The sequence below is a fragment of the Lutra lutra genome, chromosome 15 (assembly GCF_902655055.1).
Source record: "Lutra lutra chromosome 15, mLutLut1.2, whole genome shotgun sequence".
In the NCBI taxonomy this organism is placed as follows: Eukaryota; Metazoa; Chordata; class Mammalia; order Carnivora; family Mustelidae; genus Lutra; species Lutra lutra.
The window spans coordinates 49,132,857-49,140,561 of record NC_062292.1 but is presented as its reverse complement, the minus strand read 5'-3'; the positions used below and the strand labels follow the sequence as shown (position 1 = coordinate 49,140,561).

Below are 7,705 nucleotides of genomic sequence, written 5' to 3'. Positions count from 1 at the left end.
TAGAAATTTCTAGTGTATTTATAGTTTCAGACTAAACACTAATGAAAGGTGTTCCTTGAAATTTCATCTGTACAACTAAAATTTAGTGCAGGAACTGTAAACCATAGAGGTCATTTTTACCCAATAGGGTCATTTTTAACAGTTGCTGGCAAAAAGAAATTCCCATTGGTTTGCAAGGAAAATTTCCTGAAGTAGAGATAGACTCTAAGAGATCTTCTCTTTCTTTGGCCTTTTATTAAACAGAAATATTTCAGAAGAGCTTGAATTCTTTGAAACACATTTATAATGCACAACTTGTTGCTATCCTCATTTCATGTGAACTATTAAGTTTTGCATTTGCAGGAAATGGGTAATTAGTCAGACATGCAGAGTCCTATTATTTGGCTTCTCTTCTCTTGAGGGGATAAAGACAGTTGTTTAAAAGGGAGTTGCAGAAGCTTCACACTTAGGCTCTACTGTAAATGTTTCTGACCTAGAAGACACACACTGCTGACAGATGCGGTTCTGGGTTGAGCTTTAAGAATGTTTGAGAAATTCCCCTGTTGACTAAGAATCAATTCATTGCAGGCCCAGAGTGTTATCCTCTGGACATCCCCTTTGAATCTTTTCTTTCTTTTTTTTTTTTTTCCTTCTAAAGAGTTTATGTGAGGAACTGTGATTCATCAAATATTCTTTCCTAAAAAAAAAAAAAAAATACTCCTCCATGGACAACTTGAAAATTCCCAGTAAGAATAATCTTATTACCATTTTCCTCATTTTCCTAGTCATTTCTAATGAGGAACCCATGAAAAATGAGAACAACCTTAAGCTAAGAATCAGTAAGTTTCATTTCATCCCCATCTCATTAGCTCCTGTGAAGCCTAAAAAATTCCTCCATTTCTAAAAGAAAATAACTTTTTTTCACTTCTAACCTCATAAGAATAGCACAAAGATGAGAAAAGAATCTGTACCAAACTATGAGAAGTCTTCGGGAGAGAAAAGTATTTGTGGGTACAATATTAGGATTATAATGGAATTTATTAGGAATGGCAATATGAAGACATTTAATAACTTACAGTTTTTATAGTAAGGAAAATAAGGAAATATTATTTCCAATGGTGTAAACTCTTCCTTGACATAAATACTTCTTTTATTTCTATAAGAACTCAAGTTAGTGTCAACAAAACAACAGAGCTGGAAAGTAGTTAAGAGAGTAAAAATAAATTTTATTCAAGATATTACAGAAGGAGAAAAGAGTGTAGAATTGGGTGCACCTCTGAATAGAGCATGAGCACTTGGGAATTTATGACCAAGGATCAGGGTGGGGTGTTAGTGGATGAAAAATTACTAAGAGGAGCACAAAGAGTGGGGGTGGGGTAGATTCTGGTCAAACCAATCTAACAGGATTCTTGCCAAAGATAAGCCAGGGTCATCAGACATCACTGGGGGACTGATGGAGGATGAGGACCCTGATTAGGTATTGACAATGATTAGATATGGAGGATGGGAAGGTTTTGTCAAAGCATTTTAGCAGGGGGTCTTGCTAAAATTGGATTTTTCAAGTAAGTCCATGGATGGGCCTAGGAGAAGGTTCAGGAGCCTGACTAAAACTGGCCAAGCAAAGAATATTTGTCATCAGAAATTCCATTACTGAGGAAATTTTCTGTACTAAGAAATGTAGCTAAAATGACTGATGGGATTATCCTCACTTTTTAGGAAATACTTCACTGAAAATGCTATCTCTACTTCACTTCCTCTTTTTAAAATAGTGTCAACTAAAAACAGACATTTACAAAAAAATATGATATGATGGTCAAAAATATGAGAGTACTGAACATGGGATGAATTGAAGTTAAAGCAATTTTTCTTGAAAACCACACTTTGGGTGTTCATCAAAATCATGACCTGAGCTTGTATCCAAGGCAAAAATGTGGACACACCGAGACAGATGGCATACTGGGGAAGACCCTGTGTCTGAGGATTGCCTGAAGGGCGCAGAGTTACTGGCTTACTGAGTAAGTTACATTGGATGAACTTTAAACTACCCTCCAGTCAGCATGTAAAATGATTTTAATATTTCAAGGTGGCTTCTCACAGATTTAGCCGTTTATGGTTTATGGTTGCCAGGCTCTATTTAACTAAGATCACAGAGATTTTCATTAATATTTTACATGCTGATATTCATAATCTCTGTGCACTGTCTTCATGAAATAATTATGCACTTATAGAGGACATGCCGATGCTTTGGTACAATTGGGTCTTCCGTTTTTCCTGTGGTCAATGATAGCACTGCAGCCCCCACTGTAGATGGAAAATGTTGACAAATGTTTTGTGCAAGCTCACTTCCATTATCAATCTTCCTGAGTAACAAAAACCACCGTTTTTCATTAAATATAAACTAGTTTTTTGCTGCTAAAGGGTTTCGTTGCCAAATAATTAAAAAAAAACAAAACCTGAATTGTTATATGTTTATCACCATGAAATGAATAAAGAATAAAACACTTCTGCAAAAGTGCTCAACCTCCTGTTCATTCTTTGGCAGAAGTGCTCAGCTTCTATTTCCCGGCTATGGTTCCTATACAACTAACTTTCTAGTTTCCGTATTTCCCGATGACTTCACTAATGGAAGTTTTTTCTCCCAGTTATGATAAAGGCTAGAGCAGAGCACAAATGACCGGTCCAAAAGACACCAGTTATAGGGAAAAAAAAGTCCTCAAATACTTTTCCTCTTACTGTATAAAACCAGAAGAATGTGACTGTCTCAAGATGTGGTGTAGGTCCCATTACTTCTGAAAAGTTGTAGGAAAATGACAGATAAGTTATCACTCATTAATTTTCAGATTTAACCATGCCTTGGATATGAACTATCTTCACTACCATATGATTCACACATTATTAGATAAAATTATGACAGATACTGAAAATATAAATCAAAACATCATCCCATTCTATTTTAATGCAACAATTAATGAGAATTTTGTTAAAAAGTGAAAAATGTGGGAGTCACCTGGGTGGCTCAGTCAGTTAAGTGTCTTGGTTTGGGCTCAGGTCATGATCTCAAGGCTCTGAGATTGAGCCCTATGTCAGACTCCACACTCAGAAGTTTGCTTGAAGCTTCTCTCCCTCTGCCCCTTTGCCCCACTCTTGCACTTGCTGTCTCTCTCTCAAACTAAATAAATAAATCTTTTTTAAAAAATGAAAAATCTGGGAAGACAAATGCTAAACTGGAAGGGATAGCTGGACATAAACATAAATCTGAATCATAAGCCAGAGCTACTTAAGCAAACCAATAACGAATGTGGAAAAATATCAAAGAACTAATATCAGCTTGTAAGTGAGCAATTAGTACTCTAATTTTACTTTTTTCTTTTTTTTAATAACACGCTTCATTTTTTAGAGCAGTTTTAGGTTCATAGAAACAGGTAGAGATTTCCCATATACTACTTGTCCCTACGCAGGCACAGCCTCCCCCATTATCAGCATCCCTCATCAGAGTGGTATATTTGTTACAATTGATGAACCTACATTGACACATGATAATCACCCAAAATCCATAGCTGACATTACAATTCACTCTTGGTGTTATCCAGTCTATAGGTTTGGACAAATGGTTAATGATAAACATCCACCATTATAGCATCATACAAAGTAGTTTCATTTCCCTAAAATCCTCTGTGCTTTACCTATTCATGTCTTCAGTCCCGCTAACCTCTAGCCGCCATTGATCTTTTTACTATCTCCATATTTTTGCCTTTTCCAGAATGTCATACAATTGGAATCATGTAGTATATAGCCTTTTCAGATCAGCTTCTTTCATTTAGCAATATTCACTTAAGTTTACTCTGTCCTTTTATGTTTTGATAGCTCACTTCTTCCAGCACTGAACAATATTCCATGTCTGGGTATACTGCAGTTTAGTTTTACTTTTTAAAATATTTTATCTTTTAAAAAAATACTAAGACATTTCAAATATATAGAAAATATTGAATTACAATGGACATGTATTTATCATCCCAATCTAAAAGTGTTAATTTTTTATATTTATAAGAGACAATTTTTATTATAAATAATGTATTATTTGTCTCAGGGGTACAGGTCTGTGATTCATCTGTCTTACACACTTCACAGCACTCACCATGGCACATACCCCCTCCCAATGTCCATCACCTAGCCACTCCATCCCTCCAAATTCCCTTCCCTTCCAGCAACCTTCAGTTTGTTTCCTGAGATTAAGAGTCTCTTATGGTTTTATACAAAGTCTATGAATACAAAATATTTACATTTCTTCATCCCAGATGAAATAATTATACCATAGTTCCTCTATCAGTTAGCTCTTCTACAGGGACCTGAGGAAAAGCTGAGGTTTCAACAGATCTAGGCTGGATGCCAGTGTTTATCTCTGTAGATCTCAAATGAATGTGAGTTATTTGGGGGATGACTGAGTTATTTGGGGGACAGTGAGTTATTTGGGGGGCAGCTGGCTTAGCTGGGTTCTATTGGTTCTGTTCTCTGTGTATCCCCTTAGGACTAGCAGCTAGTTTAGGCATGTTCTTTAGCAAAGCAGAGGTACAAGAAAGCAAGGAGAGATACACAAGCCTCTTGAGGCCTAGGCTTAGAACTATCATATCTTCACTTCTACCACATACTTTTGACCAAAGCAAGATACATGGCCAAATCCAAAGTCAAGAAGGGGGAAAGTGAAACCCATACTTAATGAGAGGACATTAGAAGTTAAAAGTCAAAGGGGATGTACTTATTGAGTGGTGAAACTCAGTACCAAAAATTCAATCTCAACACCCAACCATGCCTTTTTACTATATCCATAAAGAATGAATTAGTGATTTGGGTATTTATAATTTTAAAAACTTGAAAGGTTTTATTTATTTATTTGAGAGAGAGAGAGCACAAGTAGGAGGGTCAGAGGGAGAAGGAAAAGCAGACTTTCTGCTGAGCAGGGAGCCCAACATGGGGTTTGATCCCAGGACCCTGAGATCATGACCTGAGCCAAAGGCAGAGGCTTAACTGACTGAGCCACCTTGGTGACCCATGATTTTTAAATTTTATATTAGAGTAATATAACTTTTTACTTAACCTTGTATAATTTACCACTGTTAACCATTCTGTTTGCAGTGATTATCTATACTGATTAATAAATGTAGATGATTTATTTTTACTACTGAAAAATTTCCATTATGTAAATAATATATTATAATTTATATATTCTTTATTGATAAACATGTAAATTGTTTCTAATTTTACAATAGAACTCTTGCGTATATCCCCTCATTATAAAGTATGAGAACTTCTCTAGAAGGTATCTAAAATATCTGAATCTTAGGGTAAATGCTTCTTTTACATTCAAGATCACTGTGTTCTATAAAAATATAATGTGATCCTCATATGTAATTTAAAATTTTCTAGTTCTCATGTTTAAAAAGTAAAAAGAAATAATATTAATACTATAGTCTATTTAATTCAAACATATTTAATAGTATGTTCCATTTAATACAAAATTTTATCATCTCAAATATAACCAATATAAAAATCATTAATATATATAACACTTTTTGTACTAGTTCTTTGAAATCCAGTATGTATTTTATACTTATAGCTCAGCTTAGCCACATGCTCAAAAGCCACATGTGGCTAGTGGCTACTCCATGGCACAGTGAAGTCCTAGGTATTACCAAATTATTTGCCCAAGTGTTGGTACTAATGTATGATAGTTTCAATTATTGTACATCCTTACCAATGGTTGGTATTATCAAATATTTTCAATTTTTTGCAACCTGAAGGCTAAGAATGAAAAGGATATTAGTGGAAAACTGGGGAAATCTGATTAAAGTCTGTAGTTAACTATATATTGTACCAATGCTATTTCTTAGGATTTTTTTCCGTATGTTTGTTTAAGTAGGCTCCATGTGGAGCCCAATGTGGGGCTTGAACTCACAACCCTGGGATGAAGACCTGAACTGAGATCAAGAGTCAGATGTTTAAACCAACTGAGACACCCAGTCGCCCCTTTTAGTTTTACTAATTGTAAAGTGGTTATATAAAAATGTTAAAACAAAGGAAAGTAGGTGAAAATTATACATGAACTCTGTACTTCTTTCCATGTTCTTCTATAAGTCTAAAGAGTATATCAAAATGGAAAGTCTTTTAAAAATCATCCCTTTGATAAGTCAGTCAAAGAAAGACAAATACTGTATGGTTTCACTCACAGTGTGAAATTTAAGAAACAAAATAAATGGGAAGGGGGAAAAAAAAGAGAGAGAGAGAGAGAGAGAGGGAAGCAAACCATAAGAGACTTTTACCTATAGAGAAGAAACTGAGGATTGATGGAGAGAGGTGGGTGGGGGATGGGCTAAATGAGTAATGGGTTTTAAGAAGGGCACTTGCGATGAGCACTGGGTATTATATGTAAGTGATGAATCACTAAATTCTACTCCTGAAACCAATATGATACTACATGTTAACTAACTAAAATTTTAAATAAAAATTTGAAACAAAAAAATAAATAAAAATAAAATAAAGTCATCCCTCCATTGACTTTGAATTTCATTTTTTCTTGCAGATCATTAGATATATCACTAATAAAGCCTTCCAAAGTTTTTGATATGCTAATTCAAAGCATTTTTGTTTAACTACAATAGCAGATGAAAGAGTTTACTGATGCCACCAGCAGTTAACTCCATCTATAATGAGGACCATCTCCTGTCAGTGAACAGCAGAGGCAAGGTGAAAGAGGAAGTAAGTAACCTCTGGGAACTGAACTTGATACCTCTATTGTAAGTTTTTCATCTTTTCAATGTCATTTCACTTTTTTATACTTTTCTAATAACACTGATTTTATCCTGCACTGTGTTAAACGTAAGTGTGCAATTAGCATGCACCTTCTTCTCTACGGGGTACAAAACAACTCTGCACTCCTTTCAATAGTGTGCATAATGCACTAATTAAACGTCTTAAATTGAGTAGATGATGCTAGTAACATTTCAACCCTTAAAGATTTTTGAGAGAAGTTCAAATAACACTCTTCCTTTCCCTTGAATTTATCCTTTACCATAAAATGTTGTCTTTCCCCCACAGTATTCCTCGGAAGTCTTTGCTTCTAGTAACCAAAATAGCTTCTAGTAACCACACTCTTTGGGTTTTGACCAAAAAGGAAAAAAAAAGTAAATAAAGTAAAAAGCTTCAAATCTGCTCCTGCTGCTGCCCTACTTACAGTTACTTAGAAACTTAGAAACTTTGAGCTAGCTGAAGGCAGCTCTGAGGCAATGAGAGGACATTCTATCCAGGAAGTTGTGGGGGTTTTTTGTCTTGAGCTCTCTGGGCATGAATCCCCACATCTGTGCCACTTTCAGATCTGAGCTTCACCAACAATGCACATAGAGCTCCCTTTCCCTCATGCTTTACAAAATTCCTCTAGCCAGTCTTTAAACGGCACTTACAATTCACAAGACTTGGCTTCCATTTAACAAATACTCAGTTTGAATTCACTTTATTTTTTTTAAGATTTTTATTTTATTTTATTTTTTTAAGATTTTATTTATTTATTCGACAGACAGAAATCGCAATTAGGCAGAGACGCAGGCAGAGAGAGAGGAGGGGAAGCAGGCTTCCTGTTGAGCAGAGAGCCCAATGCGGGGCTCGATCCCAGGACCCTGGGATCATAACCTGAGCCGAAGGCAGAGGCTTTAACCCACTGAGCCACCCAGGCACCACT

At 35.6% G+C, this 7,705-nt stretch overlaps 1 long non-coding RNA gene across 1 annotated transcript in view; it reads right to left on the bottom strand.

Annotated features, from left to right (window-relative positions):
- Window positions 1-2,207: 2,207 nt before the first annotated feature.
- Window positions 2,208-7,705, bottom strand: part of LOC125086154 (uncharacterized) — a 36,531-nt gene continuing 31,033 nt past the window's right edge. The window contains exons 6-7 of the long non-coding RNA XR_007123112.1: window positions 2,713-2,768; window positions 2,208-2,280 (exon numbers count right to left, since the gene is read on the bottom strand). This is a non-coding gene — a long non-coding RNA (uncharacterized LOC125086154). The remainder of the gene's footprint in view (window positions 2,281-2,712; window positions 2,769-7,705) is intronic.